We start from the raw sequence: 17,113 nt of genomic DNA, 5'->3' as shown, positions 1-17,113 counted from the left end.
TCATAAATGGCTTTTGTTATTTTGAGGTGTGTTCCCTCTAAAGCTGCTTTGTTGAGGATTTTTGTCATGAATGGATGTACTTCATTAGACTTTTTTGCATATTTTGAAATTATAAGATGTTTTTTTATCCTTTCTGTTGTGAATGTGATGTATCATGTTAATTGATTTGTGAATATTGGGCCACACTTGCATCCCAGGCATAGATCCTGCCTGATCATGGTAAATGATTTTTTAATGTATTATTGGGATTCAGTTTGCTTATATTTTGTTGAGGAATTTTACATCCTGTGTTCATCAGGGATATTGGCCTTTATTAGTTCTTTTTTTTAGTGGAGTCTTTATCTGGTTTTGGTATCAGAGTTACACTAGTCTCATAGAATGAAATTGCAAGCTTTCTTTCCTCTCTTAGTTATTGGAATAATTTGGGAAGTATAGGTATTAAACTCTTGAAAAAATTTTTTTGTTGGTTTTATTTATTTTTGAGACCTAGAGAAAGCACGAGTTGGGGAAGGGCAGAGAGAGGGAGACAGGAACTGAATTGGGCTCCACGCTGTCAGCAGAGAGCCTGACTTGGGGCTCGAACTCAGGAACAATGAGATCATGACCTGAAGTAAAGTCAGATGCTCAGCTGGCAGAGCCACTCTGGTGCCCCTTAAAAATTATTTTAAATTTATTTTGAGAAAGAGGAACTAACAGGGGTGGGGCAGAAAGAGAGGGAAAGAGATAATTTCAAGCAGGCTCCGCACTATTAGCAAAGAGTCCGACACAGGGCTCTAACTCACAAAACTGCAAGTTCATGACCTAAGCCAAAATCAGGAGTCACGTTTAAGTCGCTGAGCCACCCAGGTGGCCTGGTATTAAACTCTTTATTTTTATTTTTTTTAAAGGTTTGGTAGAATTCACTTGTGACATCATCTGGTCCTGGACTATTTTTTGTTAGTTGTTTTTTAAATACATATTCAAACTTATTGCTGGTAATCGGTCTTCTCAAATTCAATTTTACTTTTCCTGACTCAATTTTGGGAGGTTATATGTTTCTAGGAATTTGTTCATTTCTTCTGGGTTATCGAACTTGTTGGCATATACTTTTTAATAATATTCTCATATAATCCTTTGTATTTCTGTGCATTTGCTTTTTATTTCTCCTCTTTTCATTTCTAATTTTGTTTGAGTTCTCTCTTATTTTTTGATGAGTCTGGATAAAGGTATATCAATTTTGTTAATCTTTTCATACAACCAGCTCTTGATTTCATTGATCTGTAATTTTTTTTTTAGTGTCTATTTTGTTTGTTTCTGCTCTTATTTTTATTTTCTTCCTTTTACTGGTTTTGAGTTTCACTTGTTATTCTTTTTCTAGCTCCACTAGGTATAAGTTTATTTGAGATTTTTCTTACCTCTTGATGTATGCCTGTTTGCCATAAACTTCCCTCTTGGAACATCTTTTGCTGTATGTGAAAGATTTTGGACCATTTTGTTTATATTTTCATTTATTTACATTTGTTTTTATTTCCTCTTTACTTTCTTGGTTGACTCACTTATTGTTTATTAGCATGTTATTTAATCTCCATGTATTTATGTGTTCTCCAGATTGTTTGTGTGTGTGGATGATTTCTAGTTTCCGAGTGTTATGGTTGGAAAAGATGCATGGTATGACTTTCGTCTTTTTTTTTAAGTTTACTTATTTATTTTGAGAGGGAGAGAACACTAGTGAGGGAGGAGCAGAGAGAGGAGGAGAGAGAGAACCTCAAGTAGGCTCTGTGCTGATAGCACAGAACATGACACTGGGCTTGAGCCCATGAACTGTGAGATCATGACCTGAGCTGAAATCAATAAGCAGACACTCAGCTGACTGAGCTGCCCAGGCGTCCCATCTTTTTGATGTTTTTGAAACTTGTTCTGTGGCCTAACACATGATCTGTTGTGGGGAATGTTCTATGTGTATATGAAAAGAATCTTTATTCTGCAGTTTTAGGATGGAATGTTTCGAACATACCTATTAGATTCATCTGGTCCAATGTGTCCTTTAAAGCCATTGCTTACTTTCTGATGTTTTTGTTTGAATGATCTATCTATTGATGTAAGTTGGGAGTTGAAGTCTCCTACTATTATTGTGTTACTGTCAGTTACTTCCTTTGTTTGCTATTAACTGCTTTGTGTTTTTGGGTGCCTCCATGTTGGGTTCATACATATTTGCAATTGTTAACATTTTCATGTTGGACTTTTCCCTTCATGATAATGTTGTGTCCTTTTTTTTTTTATCACTTGTTATAGTCTTTGTTTTAAAGTCTATTTTGACGTATATAAATATTGCTACTCCAGCTTTCTTTTGACTTCCGTTCATATATATGATAACTGTTTTTCCATCCCTTCACCTTCAACATGCATGTGTCTTTAGGTCTGAAATGCGTCTCTGGTAGACAGCACACAGATGGGTCTTGCCTTGTTATCCATTTTGTTACCCTATTTCTTTTTATTGGAACATTTAGTCCATTTATATTTAAAGTAATTATTAGTAAGTATGGTATTTATTGCCATTTTGTTATTTGTTTTATAGTTGTTTTTGAATTTCTTCTCTCCTTCTTTTACTCTCTCATTGTTTCCTTTCATTAGTGATGTGTTTGATTCCTTTTTGTTTTGCATATCTCTTACCAGCTTTTGATTTGTGCTTATCATTATGTTTACATATAACATCCTCTGCATATAGTAGTCTGTGTTAATTAAGTTTGTGGTCTCTTAATTGTGAACTCATACTGAGAGCACTAAAGTTTTACTTTTTTCTCCCCACCCCTATATTTTAGATATATGGTGTCTTATTTTACATCCTTTTGTTCTGTGAATCCTGTGAATGATTTTTATAGGTGTACTTAATTTTACTGCTTTTGTGCTTCTTGTTTTTCTTTATCTTACTTATGATGTAATCTTCCCACTCAGATATTGCCCTTTAATATTTTTTGTAAGACTGGTTTAATGGTGATGAATTCCTTTAAGGTTTTGTTCATCTGGAAACTCTTTATCTCTCCTGCTATGAATGATTAGTGTTGCTGGTAGAATATTCATGTTTGCAAGTTTTTTCCTTGCAGCACTTTGATTAAATCATGCCACCTCTTTTTGCCTTTGTTTTTGCTGAAAAAATCAGCTTATAGCCTTATGGTGTTTCCCTTGCAGGTACCTGTTGTCTTTTCTCATGTTCATTTTAAAATCCTCTCTTTTTCACTATTTTTTGCTATTTTATTTTTTATTTATTTTTTATGTTTATTTCATTATTGAGACAGAGAGAAACAGAGTATGAGAGAGCATAAGTATGGGAGGGGCAGAGAGAGAGGGAGACACAGAATCCAAAGCAGGCTCTAGGCTCTGAGTTGTCAGCACAAAGCCTGACACGGGGCTGGAACCCACGACTGTGAGATCATGACCTGAGCCGAAGTCAGACGCTCAACCGACTGAGCCACCCAGGCGCCCCAAGTTTTTGCTATTTTGATTACTATGTGTCTTGGTGTAGACCTTCTTGGGCTGACTTTGGGGGGAGTGCTCTCTGTGCCACGTGGATCTGGATTTTTGTTTCCCAAGATTTGGTAATTTTCTAGCTATTATTTCTTCAAATAAAATTTCTACTCCATTTTATCTTTCTTCTCTTTCTGGAATCCCTATTATGTAAATGTTATTATGCTTGATGGTGTTCCTGAGTTCCTTTAATCTATTCTCATTTTTTAATTTCTTTTCTTTCTTTTGTTCAGCTTGACTACCTTCTGTTACTCTGTCTTCCAGGTCACTGATCCATTTTCTGCATCCTCTGGTATACTATTTATTCCCTCCTCATTTATTTTTATTTCAGTTATTGAGTTTTTCATCTCTGCTTAGTTCTTTATTATTTTTAGTTTTAAAGTTTATTTATTTTGTGTGTGAGAGAGAGAATGAGAATGTGAGCGGGGGAGGGGTAGACAGGGAGCGAGAGAATCCCAAGCAGGCTCTGTGCTTGTTAATGTGGGTATCTCAGATATCTCACAAACCGAGAGATCATGACCTGGGCCAAAATCAAGAGTCAGACACCTAACCAACTGAGCCACCCAAGTACCCCATTCTTATATTTTTTATCTCTTTGTTGAGAGTCTCCCTGAGATCTTCTCTTTTCTTAATTCCAGTAAGTAACTCTAGGACCATTAGTTTAAATTCTCTATTGGCTGTATTGGTAGTCTCCATTTCACTTGCCTTTCTTCCTGTTAGTTTTTTTTGGGGGGGGGGCATATTTTTCTTTCTCCTAATTTTGTCAAACTCTATGTGTTAATAAAGTCAGCAATGTCTCTTAATGCTTTTAAGTATTGATCTTATGAGGAAGACGTCTTATAGTTACATGTAGTGCAGTGTCCCCAGAACCTTGAATTTTGGGAGTTTCTCCTGTATATGTTGTTTACAGACTATTGTTGTGGGTGAGCAGCATTTTTCTTCAGTGGAGTCAGATGCAATGGCTCCCTTTGCCTCTTATGGGCAGAGTTTGTTCCTTTTGTTGTCAGTGGGCCAGTCTGGGGATGGTTTATGCTTGAGTTGGGTTATACGAGACATTTGCAGGGTGCCCTCTGAACTCAGCTACAGAGTACTCTCCTCGTGTTGTCCCCTGAGACTTGAGTCAGTGACCGGGGCCTGTCATCGGAGCAGCTGTCTGCCCTCAGCCTTCTGATGGTGCCACAGTTGAACTGGGCTGTGTGATTATTTGTCCCTCCCCCCCAGGGCATGAGTCACTTTGTATTGGTTCTGGCCAAGTTAGGTCTGCTTGCACAATGCCAGTTTTGTGGTGCCACTTTATGTGGACTCTTGCTGGGGCTGTGTTGAATGGGGCAGATTGACTGGAACGGCAGTGGTGTGGGTAGGGTATATGGTATTAGCAAGTTATGCACTAATCTCCTCTAGAGGGGACCTGGAGCTACATTGCAGAACTCTTGTGGAGGCCATGGTGTGCTGTTTGCAAGCTAGTTGGAGGGTGTTCACTGGTCCCAAGAGTGTTCACTAGTTCCCACAAGTGTCCAGATATCTGGACTGGGTTTGGGGAGGAAAATGGTGCCTGCCCATTCTTTTGTTCTTACAGTAGTTGCCAAAAGATCCCTGAGCCTCCTGTGCAGGTTCTGAGTTTGGTAAATAAATAAATAAATCTCCTTCCTGTATACCCCAGGTGTTTTTTATTTACTTATTTTTATTTTGTTAATTTTTTTTTTCCAGGTGTTTTTTAAACTGCTGGTTCTCTGGTATCTCAGCAGGGTTGTTTGTTGTTGCTCTTTTAAGGGCAGGGACTTAGTTTCCTGTTGCCCTCTGGTTTTCCCAGAGCAAAGCCTGCTGATTCTTATTTTTATTTTTATTTTATTTATTTATTTATTTATTTATTTAAGTGAAAAAAATTTTTTTAATGCTTTAAATTTATTTTTGAGAGAGAGAGACAGCGCGATCAGGGGAGGGTCAGAGAGAGAGGGAGACACAGAATCTGAAGCAGGCTCCAGGCTCTGAGCTAGCTGTCAGCACAGAGCCCGACAGGGGGCTCGAACCCACAAACCGTGAGATCATGACCTAAGCCAAAGGCGGACGCTCAACCGGCTGAGCCACCCAGGCGCCCCAAGCCTGATGATTTTTTTTTTGTTTTGTTTTCTCTTTTTTTAAAGCCTGATGATTTTTAAAGTTCAAAGTGTTGAGGCCCACTGGTTGTAAAAAGTTACAGTGTTAATTAAGTTCCTCACCTTTTCAAGCCAAGTGTTATATGGAGGATTTGCCTTTCCAGGGCATGTCCCTTATGTCTGGGGAGCCTGGTGTGGGTTCTGTTCTTGTCCCTTCTCTGTGTTTGCAGTTGCCCTTCTTCCTGCAGTCTCTTGGGTCAGTTTGGTTACTAACCATGTCTGCATCCTTTCTATCACTTTTGAGGTAACATCTTTATGATGGTGGTGGAGAGTCTGTTTTGGCAGTGTTTGTGTCTTTTTCTGTGTTATTTATACAGATTTGTTACCACCGATTTCATTGTAGTCTTCCTCTTTTTATATTTTAACTTCTTTCTGTAACAGAAAAATCTGGCCCGTTACCTTCAATTTTTATACTCAGTCCTCATGGTATTCACCTAGTTTCAAATTTGCCAACCATACCACCAGAACAAAGAAACCTGACTAGCATTAGGTATTTGTTTAGAATTTTTCTTGATCTTTAAAATGATGTATATTGTTTGGTGGCAGATTATCTTCATTTGCACAAATACATTATCTCCCACAGATACCAATTACAAACTCTGACCAAAATACTGAAAACAGTTATGTGACGGAATGGGCTAGTGACAAAAAGCAGACATAAATGGGAGGGGAGTGAACACATGGAAGAAGGAAATACCAATAGTGAATTTCCAATTTTTAAGGCTTTTTTTCCTTAAGGAAAGTGCCAGTTAGCTTAATTGGTGTCAGTTAAGACTTGGATAGCAATCTGCATTCTTATTGGATGAGGTATAAAGAATTTTAGGGGGACCCTAGCAGCTTTTGTAAAATGAGGGGGAAGATTCCATTTAGAAGAGAGCTACAGATTGGGAGCTTTAAAAGCTGCAAAAACTCCAACCATGTCTGTGATTGAATTATTCAAGTGCAGCCCAAATTTCAGGCAGTTCAGTTAGGGTTAAAAAGAATAATAGAAAACTTTTAGTTGCTTCTAGTACAGGGTAAACAGTTTGGGGTTTGATGTCAGCTAATTTAGCTATATCCCAATAACAGAAATATCAACTCTTTGGAGGTACATAATGGGAGGCAGCATCTTCACTGTATCTTTCAAAATGACCAGTATCCAATCCAAAATACTAGGTAGATGAAGTTGTAAAGAAGAAAGAAAGGTAATCATTAGAGACCAGTCTATAGACAACTCAAATGTTGAGATCAGGAGGCAAGAATATTAAAGCAGCGTTTACAACTATGCTTAAGGATAAAAAGGCAAATATATTTACGATGAAGAGAAATATACAGGAAATCTTAGCACAGACATAAAAACTGTAAAAACCCATTTTGAAATTCTAGAACTACAAAATATAATTTTGAGCAACAAATCATTGTACTTGACAGAGAGTAAAGGTAGGAATAGAAGTGTCAGTGAATTTGGTGACAAAGTATTTATCCATATGAGACTAGAAAACATTAAAAAATAAAACGTGTAATAGAACACTTACCCTTCAAAGTCTTTCTCCATTAAAACTGTATAGTTTTCTTTTTTCTAGGTTTTATTTTATTTTTATTTTTTAATATAATTTATTGTCAGATCAGCTTACATACAACACCCAGTGCTCATCCCAAGTGCCCTCCTCATTGCCCATCACCCATTTCCCCCTCTCCCCCACCCCCCATCCACCTTGTTCTCTGTATTTAAGAGTCTCTTGTCTCCCTCCCTCTCTGTTACTATTTTTTTCCCTTCCCTTCTCATATGGACTGCTGTTAAGTTTTTCAAGATCTGCATATGAGAGAAAAACATGATATCTGTCCTCTGACTGACTTATTTCACTCAGCATAATATCTTCCAGTTCCATCTACATTGCTGCAAATGGCCTAATTTCATTCTTTCACATCGCCAAGTAGTATTTCATTGTATATATAAACCATATCTTCTTTATCCATTCATCAGTTGATGGACACTTAGGCTCTCCATAATTTGGCAATGAACAAATAAAATCTAAAATACAATGAATATGTGCAAGAGTGTATCTTGCACATATTTTGTTGGACTTTCACTTAAGCACTTCAGGTTTTTGGGATGATATTTTAAATTCTGTTCGTTGTATTTTTAGATTTTATTTGTTCATTTGCTCTTGCACTATTTTGTTAGACTTTCACTTAAGTACTTCAGGTTTTTAGGGTGATATTTTAAGGTCTGTTGTTATTGTATTTTAGATTTTATTTGTTCATTGCAGGTATATAGGAATTCTGATCTCTTTTTCATGTAGACCTTGTATCCTGTGCTGTAGGGAGTTTTGTTTTGCCTTGTAGATTCCTTGGGATTATCTACTTAATCTTGTCTGAAAATAGGGACAGTTTTATTTCTTCCTTTCATCTGTGTGCATTTCACCTGTGTGCAATACCTTTCCTTGCCTCATTGTGTTGGGTAGGACCTTTTGTATGTCCATTATTATCTTGAAGAAGAATGGTGATGGTAGACATTCTCTTGATTTTCTTATCTTGGTGGTAAAGCTTTCAGTCTTTCACCATTAAGTGTGGTGGTTCCTGTATATAAGGCTAGGTTTTTTTAAGTATCATTTATTGTTAAATTGGCTTGCATACAACACCCAGTGCTCATCCCAGCAAGTGCCCTCCTCAATGCCCATCACCCATTTTCCCCTCTCCCCTACCCTTGGTTTGTTCTCCGTATTTAAGAGTCTCTTGTGGTTTGCCTCCTTCCCTCACTGTTTATAACTATTTTTTCCCTATGTAAGGTTTTTGTAAATACACTTCATTACGTTGAAGATGTTTCCCTTTATTCCTAGTTTTCTGACAGTTTTTTAAAGTGACATTTATATGCAAGTAATTATAGATTTACATGCCATTTTTTTTACAATTGTAATAACTATAATACAGAGCTCTTGTATATACTTTGCCCACTTTCCCCATAATGGTACTATTTTATAGAACTATAATATTATTATAATCAAGCTATTGATATCTGACAATCCGATTCAGGTTCCCTCAGTTTTCCTTGTACTTGTGTGGGTTTATTAAGTTTTGTATAAATCTGTTACTTGGATTAATTCACATATCCCGCCACCCCCCCATAGTCATGTATCCACCCTCACAGATTATTCATCTTGCCCTTTCATAATCATGGTAACCTCTCTAGCCTGACTCCTACCCATGCTTAATACCTGACAATCACTAATCTGTCCTGCATTTCCAAACTTGTTACATAAATGAAATTCTATGTATATATACGCTTTGGGATTTGATTTTTTCACTTAGCATAATTATTTAGAGATTCATCTGAATTGTAGCATGTATCAGTAGTTATTTCCTTTTTATTGAAGTGTAGTAATGTTCCATGGTATGGATGTACCACAGTTTGCTTAACCATTCACCTGTTAAAGGACATTTGAGCTATTACAAATATAACTGCTGGTAAACATTTGTGTGAACATAAATTTTCATTTCTCTGGGATAAATGGCTGGGAGTGCAATTTGTTGGTCATATGATGATTGCATGTTTAAGACAGTCTGAAACTATAAACTGTTTTCCAGGGGAGCCACACCATTTTATAGTGCCAAAGCAATGTATGAGTGATCTAATTTCTCTGCATCCACACCAGCATTTGGGGTTACCAGTATTTTCTTTTTAATTTTATATATGCTGGTAGATATTTAGTGATATGTTGTTGTGGTTAAAACCACATAAAACCATTTTCTTAATGACTAATGACACTTTTAACAGTTATTGAGATATAATTTACTTACATTAAAATCCACCCATTTTAAGTATACAATTTAGTAGTTTTAGTGTTTCAGATACATGTAACCATCACCACTGTTCAATTTTATAACATTTGTATCACTTCAAAAGAAACACCCCCCCCAGCCTTAAGCAACCCCACTAATCTTCTTTCTTTATGAATTTCCCTATTTTGGACTTACGAGTGGCATTGTATGTATAATATGTGGTCCTTTGTAACTGGCTTCTTTCACTTAGTATATATAATGTGTTCAAGGTTTAACTATGTTGTAGCATGTATTAGTACTTCATTCCTTTTTATGGCCAAATAATGTTCTTTTATATGACATTTGTTTGATCCATTCATGGATATTTGTCTTGTTTCCACATTTTATGAATAATGCCATTATAATTGTTTGTGAACAATTTTGTGTATGGCAATATATTTTCATTTTTCCTGAGTACATACTTAGGAGTGGAATTGCTAGGTTATATGGTAAGTATGTTAAATCCTTTGAGGAAATGCCAAAATGTTTTCCACAGTGGCTGTACTACTTTACATTCCCACTAGCAATGTATGAGGATTCTGGTTTCTCTGCCTCGAAGCCAACAATTATTATCTGACTTTGTGATTTTAGCAATCTTAGTGTAGTGTCTCATTTTGGATTTGGTTTTCATTTACCTGATGACTAATGATGTTGAGTATCTTTTCATGTGCTTATTGGTAATTTGTATATATTTTCGTTGGAGAATTGTCTCTTCAGATCCTTTGCCCAGTTTTTGATTGGGTATTTGTCTTTTTATTGTTGATTTATAAGAATTCCTTATATAGTCCAGACTTTTTATTATCATAAAATTTATCATTTTAACCAGTTTTAAGTATACAGTTCTGTGGCATTAAGTACAGTCACATGGTTGTGCAAACATCATCACCATCCATCTCCAGAACTTTTCATCTTCATTAAATGAAACTCAGTACCCATTAAGCACTAACTTTCCAATCCTCTCTCCCCCAGCCCCTGGCAACCACCATTCTATATTGTCTCTATAAATTTCACTACTAAAGTGGTAGCCTAAAGGCTCCTCATATAAGTGGGAGGGGTCTAAGGGATTTGTCCTTTTGTGTCTGGCTTATTTTACTTAGCATAATGCCTTCAAGGTTCATCAGTGTTGTGGCATGTATCCAAATGTCCTTCCTTTACATTGTTTTTCTATTTAATGTTTATTTCCTTTTTGAGAGAGAGAGAGAGAGAGAGAGAGAGAGAGAGAGAGACAGTCAGACAGAGACATGAGCAGGGAGGGGACAGAGAGAGAGGAGGAGACCCAGAATCCAAAGCAGGGCCCAGGCTCCAAGCTCTCAGCACAGAGCCTGATGCAAGACTTGAACTCTTGAACCATGAGATCATGACCTGAGCTGAAGCTGGTGCTTAACTGTCTGAACCACCCAGGCGTCCCTCTGGCCTTCCTTTTTAAGGCAGAATAGTATTTCATTATATGTATGTAGCATATTTAGTTTGTCATTCATCTGTCTGTGGAAACTTGGGTCAAACATATGACTTGCAAATATTTTCCCTTATTTTGTTGGTTGTTTTTCATTTTCTTGATGATGTCCTTTGAAGCACAAAAGTTTTTATTTTGATAAAGTCCAGTTAATCTAATTTTCCTTTTGTTGCTCATATTTTTGTTGTCATATCTAAGAATCTATTACTAAATCTGAGGTCACAAAGGTTTACCCCTATATTTTCTTCTAAGAGTTTTATAGCTTTAGGTATTATATTTACATTTTTGATACATATGGAGTTAACTTTTTTTAAGTTTATTTTTTTTTTGAGAGAGCAAGCAGGGGAGGGGCAGAGAGCAAGGGAGACAGAATCCCAAGCAGGCTCCGCGCTGTCAGCTCAGAACTCAATGTGGGGCTTCAATTGAAATCAATGAACTTGTGAAATCATGAACCTGAGCTGAGGTCAAGAGTGGGATGCCTAACTGACTGAGCCACCCAGGTGCCCCTGTAGTTTTGTTTTTTATGTGGAGTGAGGCAGGCCTCTAGGTTCAGTTTTTTCTTGTGGATACATAGTTAATGCTACTGGCATCATCTGTTGAAAAGATTCTATTTCTCCACTGAAGGGTCTTGGCATCCTTATTGAAAATCAGTTGACTATAGATAGATATGTGGTTTTATTTCTGGACTTTGATTTTTTTTTTTAACTGATCCATAGGTCTATCCTTTTGCCAGTACTACACTGTGTTGATTATAATTGTTTTACAGTAAGTTTTGAAATTGTGAGTCTTCTATTTCTTTTTCTTTTGAAGGCTATCTTGGCTATTCGTGTTTAATTTTATGTATGTGAATTTTAAAATGAGCTAGTCAATTTCTAGAAAGAAGTCAGCTGGGATTCTGACAGGGATTGCAGAGGTAGGTAGATCAATTTGAGGTGTATAGCCATCTTAATGTTAAGTTGGATTGTTTATTTATACAAATTAATAGAAATAGTTGATTTTTCTACATTGTTCTTTTGTTTTTCTTTTTTTGTTGTTGATTTAGTGTTGTTTATTTATTTATTTTGAGAGACTGCGTGAAAGGAGGAGGGACAGAGAGAGAGACACACACACACACAGAATCCGAAGCAGGCTCCAGGCTCTGAGCTATTAGCACAGAGTCCAATGCAGGGCTCAAACTCCTGAGCCATGGGATCATGACCTGAGCCAAAGTCAGATGCTTAACCAACTGAGCCACCCAGGTGCCCCGTTCTAGTTTTTTTCAGTCTTTCTGAACTCTTGCTGGTTTTGATAGTTTTTTGGTGGATTCCATAGATTTTCTATATATATGATAATATCAATTCCAAAGATAGGTAGTTTTACCTCTTTTCAGTCTTACTGTCTTTTATTTCTTTTTTTTTTTAAGTTTTTTTTTCTAATTTATATCCAAATTAGTTAGCATATAGTGCAACAGTGATTTCAGGAGTAGATTCCTTAATGTTCCTTACCCATTTAGCCCATCCCTCCTCCTACAACCCCTTCAGTAACCCTCTGTTTGTTCTCCATATTTAGGAGTCTCTTACGTTTTGTCCCCCTCCCTGTTTTTATATTATTTTTGCTTCCCTTCCCTTATGTTTATGTTTTATATCTAAGGTCTTCATATGAATGAAGTCATATGATATTTGTTTTCCTCTGACTAATTCACTTAGCATAATACCCTTTAGTTCCATCTTCATAGTTGCAGATGGCAAGATTTCATTCTTTTTAATTGCTGAGTAATACTCCATTGTGTGTGTGTGTGTGTGCGCGCGCGCGCGCGCGCACACACACACACACACACACACCACATTTTCTTGATCCATTCATCCACTGATGGACATTTGGGATCTTTCCATACTTTGGCTATTGTTGATAGTGCTGCTATGAACATTGGGGTACATGTGCCCCTTTGAAACAGCACACCTGTATCCCTTGGGTAAATACCTAGCATTGCAATTGCTGGGTTGTAGGGTAATTCTAGTTTTGCTTTTTTTGAGGAATGTCCATACTGTTTTCCAGAGTTTAATGCCTTTTACTTTTTTCTCTTGACTACTTGCTCTGTCTGTCTAGAATCTCCATTACAATATTGAATAGATGTGACAAGAGTGAATTTTCTTTCTTATTTCTTATTTTAGGAAAGCATTCAGTTTTTTTTTTTTTTTTTACCACTTAGTAGAGTATTAACCTGTGAATATTTTGTAGATAGGTGAGAATGATTCCTTTTTTGTAGGGTCTTTTAAAGTAGATTTCAGTTTTGAGAACAGTTTTAGGTTCACATTAAAATGGAATGGAAAGTACAAGGATTTCCTATATATTTCTCCCCATACATGTACAGCTTCCCCCGCTGTCAGTAGGCTGTACCACAGCTGTACATTTGTTACAATTGATGAACCTACATTGACAAGTCATGATCACCCAGAATGCAGAGATTGCATTAGATTTCACTTTGGGTGTTGTGCATTCTAAGGATTTTGAGAAATGTATAATGACACGGATCTACCATTATAACATACAGGTTGGTTTTACTCCACTAACAATTCTCTGTTACATCTATCCATTCTTCCTTCCCCCTTAACTCCTGGCAGTCACTGATGTTTTTACTGTTTTCGTAGTTTTGCCTTTTCCAGAGTGTCACATAGTTGGTCTTTTCAGATTGGGTTCTTTCACTTGGTAATATGCATTCAAGTTTCCTTCATTTCTTTTCATGGCTTCATGACTCATTTCTTTTTAGTGCTGAGTAATACTCTGTTGTTTGGATGTACCGTAGTTCGTTTATCCCATTCACCTTATGAAGGATATGTTTCCATGTTTTGACAGTTATGAATAAAGCTACTTACATAGATGTTTATATAAATTAACAAGGGTGTTTATAAAAAATAAAGGTGTTTATAAGCATCTGTGTGCAGATTTTTTGTTAATGTTTTTTATTTATTTATTTATTTATTTACTTATTTATTTATTTTTGAGAAAGAGAGCACCTGCATGAGAGAGCTGGGGAGGGGTGGAGGGAGACAGGATCTGAAGCAGGCTCTGCCCTGACAGTAGAGAGCCCAATGGGCGACTGGAACTCAAGAATCATGAGATCATTACTTGAACAAAAGTTGAATATTTAGCCAACTTAGCCATCCAGATGCGCCCATATGCAGATTTTTGAGTGGACTTCATTTTCATTTTTGCATAAATATCAAGGAGTGTGATTGCTGGATCATATAAGAGAATGGTTAGTTTTTTAAGAAACTGCCCAAATGTATTCCAAAGTGGTTGTACCATTTTTCCATTCCCAGCAGCAGTCAAATGAGAATTCCTGTTGCTCCACAGCCTCACCAGCATTTGATGTTATCAGTGTTTTGCCTTTATTTGTCCATTGATTGTTTTTGTAATGTTATCTGATTGTTTTAATTTCTAGTTCCATCATGACATATGATGTAGATTATCTTTTCGTATGCTTATTTGCCACCTATATGTAAGAGGTCTTCAGATCTTTTGCTCATTTCTTTTTTAAATTACTTTTTAAAATTTATTTTATTAAATTTATATCCAAGTTAGCATATAGTGCAACAATGAGTTCAGGAGTAGATTCCTTAATGCCTCTTACCCATATAGCCCATCCCCCTTCCCACAACCCCTCCAGTAGTCCTCTGTTCTCCATATTTAGGAGTCTCTTATGTTTTGTCCCCCTCCCTATTTTTATATTATTTTTGCTTCCCTTCCCTTATGTTCATCTGTTTTGTGTCTTAAAGTCCTCAAATGAATAAAGTCATATGATAATTGTCTTTGACTAATTTTGCTTAGTGTAATACCCTCTAGTTCCATCCACATAGTTGCAAACAGCAAGATTTCATTCTTTTTGTCTGCTGAGTAATAACTCCATTGTGTGTGTGTGTGTGTGTGTGTGTGTGTACGTACATACCACATCTTCTTTATCCATTCATCCATTGATGGATGCCCATTTCTAATCATGTTGTTTATTATTGTTGGATTCTTTGTATCTTTTAGATAATAGTCCTTTATCAGATAGGTCTTGTGCAGATATTTTCTCCTTGTCTGTGGGAGAAAGACTTATCTTTTATTCTGTTGAAGTTTGCCAGTATTTTGTTCAGGACTTTTCTGTCAGAATTCGTGATAGTGTTCTGTAGATATCTCTCTTTGTGGTAACTTTTCTGTTTTAGGTATGGTACTGGTCTCAGAAACATGAGTTGGGAAATATCCCACCTTTTTTTTATTGGAAGAATTTGTGAAGAGTTCTTTTTTCTTTTAGTTTATTTATGTATTTTGAGAGAGAGAGTGAACAGTAAAGGGCCAGAGAGAGGGAAAGAGAGAGAATCCCAAGAAGGCTTTGCATTGTCAGGAGCCTGATGTGGGGCTCAGTCCCGTGAACCATGAGATCATGACCTGAGCTAAAATCAGGAGTTGTGTGTTTAAACTGACTGAGCCACCCAGATGCCCCAAGAATACTTTTTTTGAATGCTTGATATATTTTAGTGGTGAAGACTTCTGGACCTTTGCTTTTTCTTTGTTGGTAATTTTTTGATTACTAATTCAGTCTCAAGTTATAAGTCTATTCACATTCTCTATTTCTTAGTTTTGTTAGTTTCTGTGTGTTTAGGAACCTGTCCATATTTTGTTATCTAATATTTTGACCTATAATTGTTCATGATATGCCTTTATAATCCTTTTGTTTCTTTAAGGTAAATGGTAATGTCCCTCTTTCTGATTCTAGTAATTTGAGTTTTGCTCTTTTTTCCTGGTCAGTCTAGCTTCAGGTTTGTCGATTTCATTCAGCTTGTCAAAGAATTAACTTTTGTTTTCAGTGATTTTTTTAATCTGTTTCATTAACTTTAGCTCTACTTTATTATTTCTTTCCCTCTGCTTCCTTTAGGTTTAGTTTGTTATTTTTCCTGTTTCTTAGGTGAAGGGAAATAAAATTTATTAATAGTATGATTTTACTGTTAGTAGAAGATAGAGGTAACTTTTCTTTTAAGAGAAAATACCTTATAATATTACAATACGGAGGCCCCTGGGTGGCTCAGTTAGTTAAGCGTCTGAGTTTTGGTTTTGGCTCAGGTCATGATCTCATGGTTATGTGGGTTTGAGCCCCACCTTGGGCTCTGAGCTAGCAGCATGGAGCCTGCTTGGGGATTCTCTCTGTCTCTCTCTCTCTCTCTCTTTCTCTCTCTCTCTCTCTCTCTCTCCCTCTCCCTCTCCCTCTCTCTCCCCCTCTCCCCTCCTCTCCCTCTCCCCACTTTTGCTTTCTCTGTCTCTCAAGAGTAAATAAATAAACTTAAAAAAAACCCCAAAATTACAATAGGAAGTGTTTTGTTACCAAACTCCTACTTTTAGAAATTTAGTGCTTTTTAAGAAGGGGTTAGTGTGGTAAGAGAGTGATTCTAGGGAGAATATTCTTCTAGAAATCCTTTTTTTTTTTTCAAATTTTTATTTAAATTCTAGTTAATATATAGTGTAATAATAATTTCAGGAGTAGAATTTAGTGATTCATATGACATATGAATATAATGTATAACACCCAGTGCTCATAATAGCAAGTGCCCTCCTTAATACCCATCACCCATTTAGCCTATCCTCTACCATCTCCCTCCATCAACCCTCAGTTTGTTGTTTGCATTATGGTTTGCTTCTCCCTCTCTCTTCCCCTCCCCCGTGCCATGTTCATCTGTTTTCTTTCTTTTTTTTCTAAATAGTTTATTACCAAGTTGGTTTTCATTTAACATCCAGTGCTCTGCCTTGCAAGTGCCCCCCTCCACGACAATCACCGCCTTCCCCCTTCCTCCCTCCTCAGCCCTCAGTTTGTTCTCAGCATTCAAAAGTAAAAAATGAAGCAACAGACAGAGAAATCAAGAAATGGATCCCATTCATAGTTGCATGAAAAATCATAAAATACCTAGGAATAAACCTAACCAAAGATGTAAAAGACCTGTATACTGTTTTATTTCTTAAATTCCACATAGAAGTTAATCATATGGTATTTGTCTTTCTTTGATTTATTTCACTTAGTATAATATTACTCTAGTACTATCCATATAGCTGTAATGGGAAGATTTTATTCTTTTTCATGGCTAAATAGTATTTTGTGTGTATGTGTATGTGTGTGTGTGTGTGTGTGTGTGTGTGTGTGTATACACACACGTACATTTGGGCTTTTTCCTTAGGGTGGTTATTATTGATAATATTGCTA

General features: G+C 36.5%; 1 protein-coding gene across 5 annotated transcripts in view; it reads left to right on the top strand.

The window, feature by feature from the left end:
- The window catches only part of ATRX (ATRX chromatin remodeler), a 275,833-nt gene that overhangs the window by 39,900 nt on the left and 218,820 nt on the right, over positions 1-17,113 (top strand). The window lies entirely within an intron of this gene.

This window comes from Suricata suricatta, chromosome X, assembly GCF_006229205.1.
Source record: "Suricata suricatta isolate VVHF042 chromosome X, meerkat_22Aug2017_6uvM2_HiC, whole genome shotgun sequence".
NCBI lineage: Eukaryota > Metazoa > Chordata > Mammalia > Carnivora > Herpestidae > Suricata > Suricata suricatta.
Note: the sequence above shows the minus strand (reverse complement) of the source record. Positions and strands in the feature narration are given on the sequence as shown.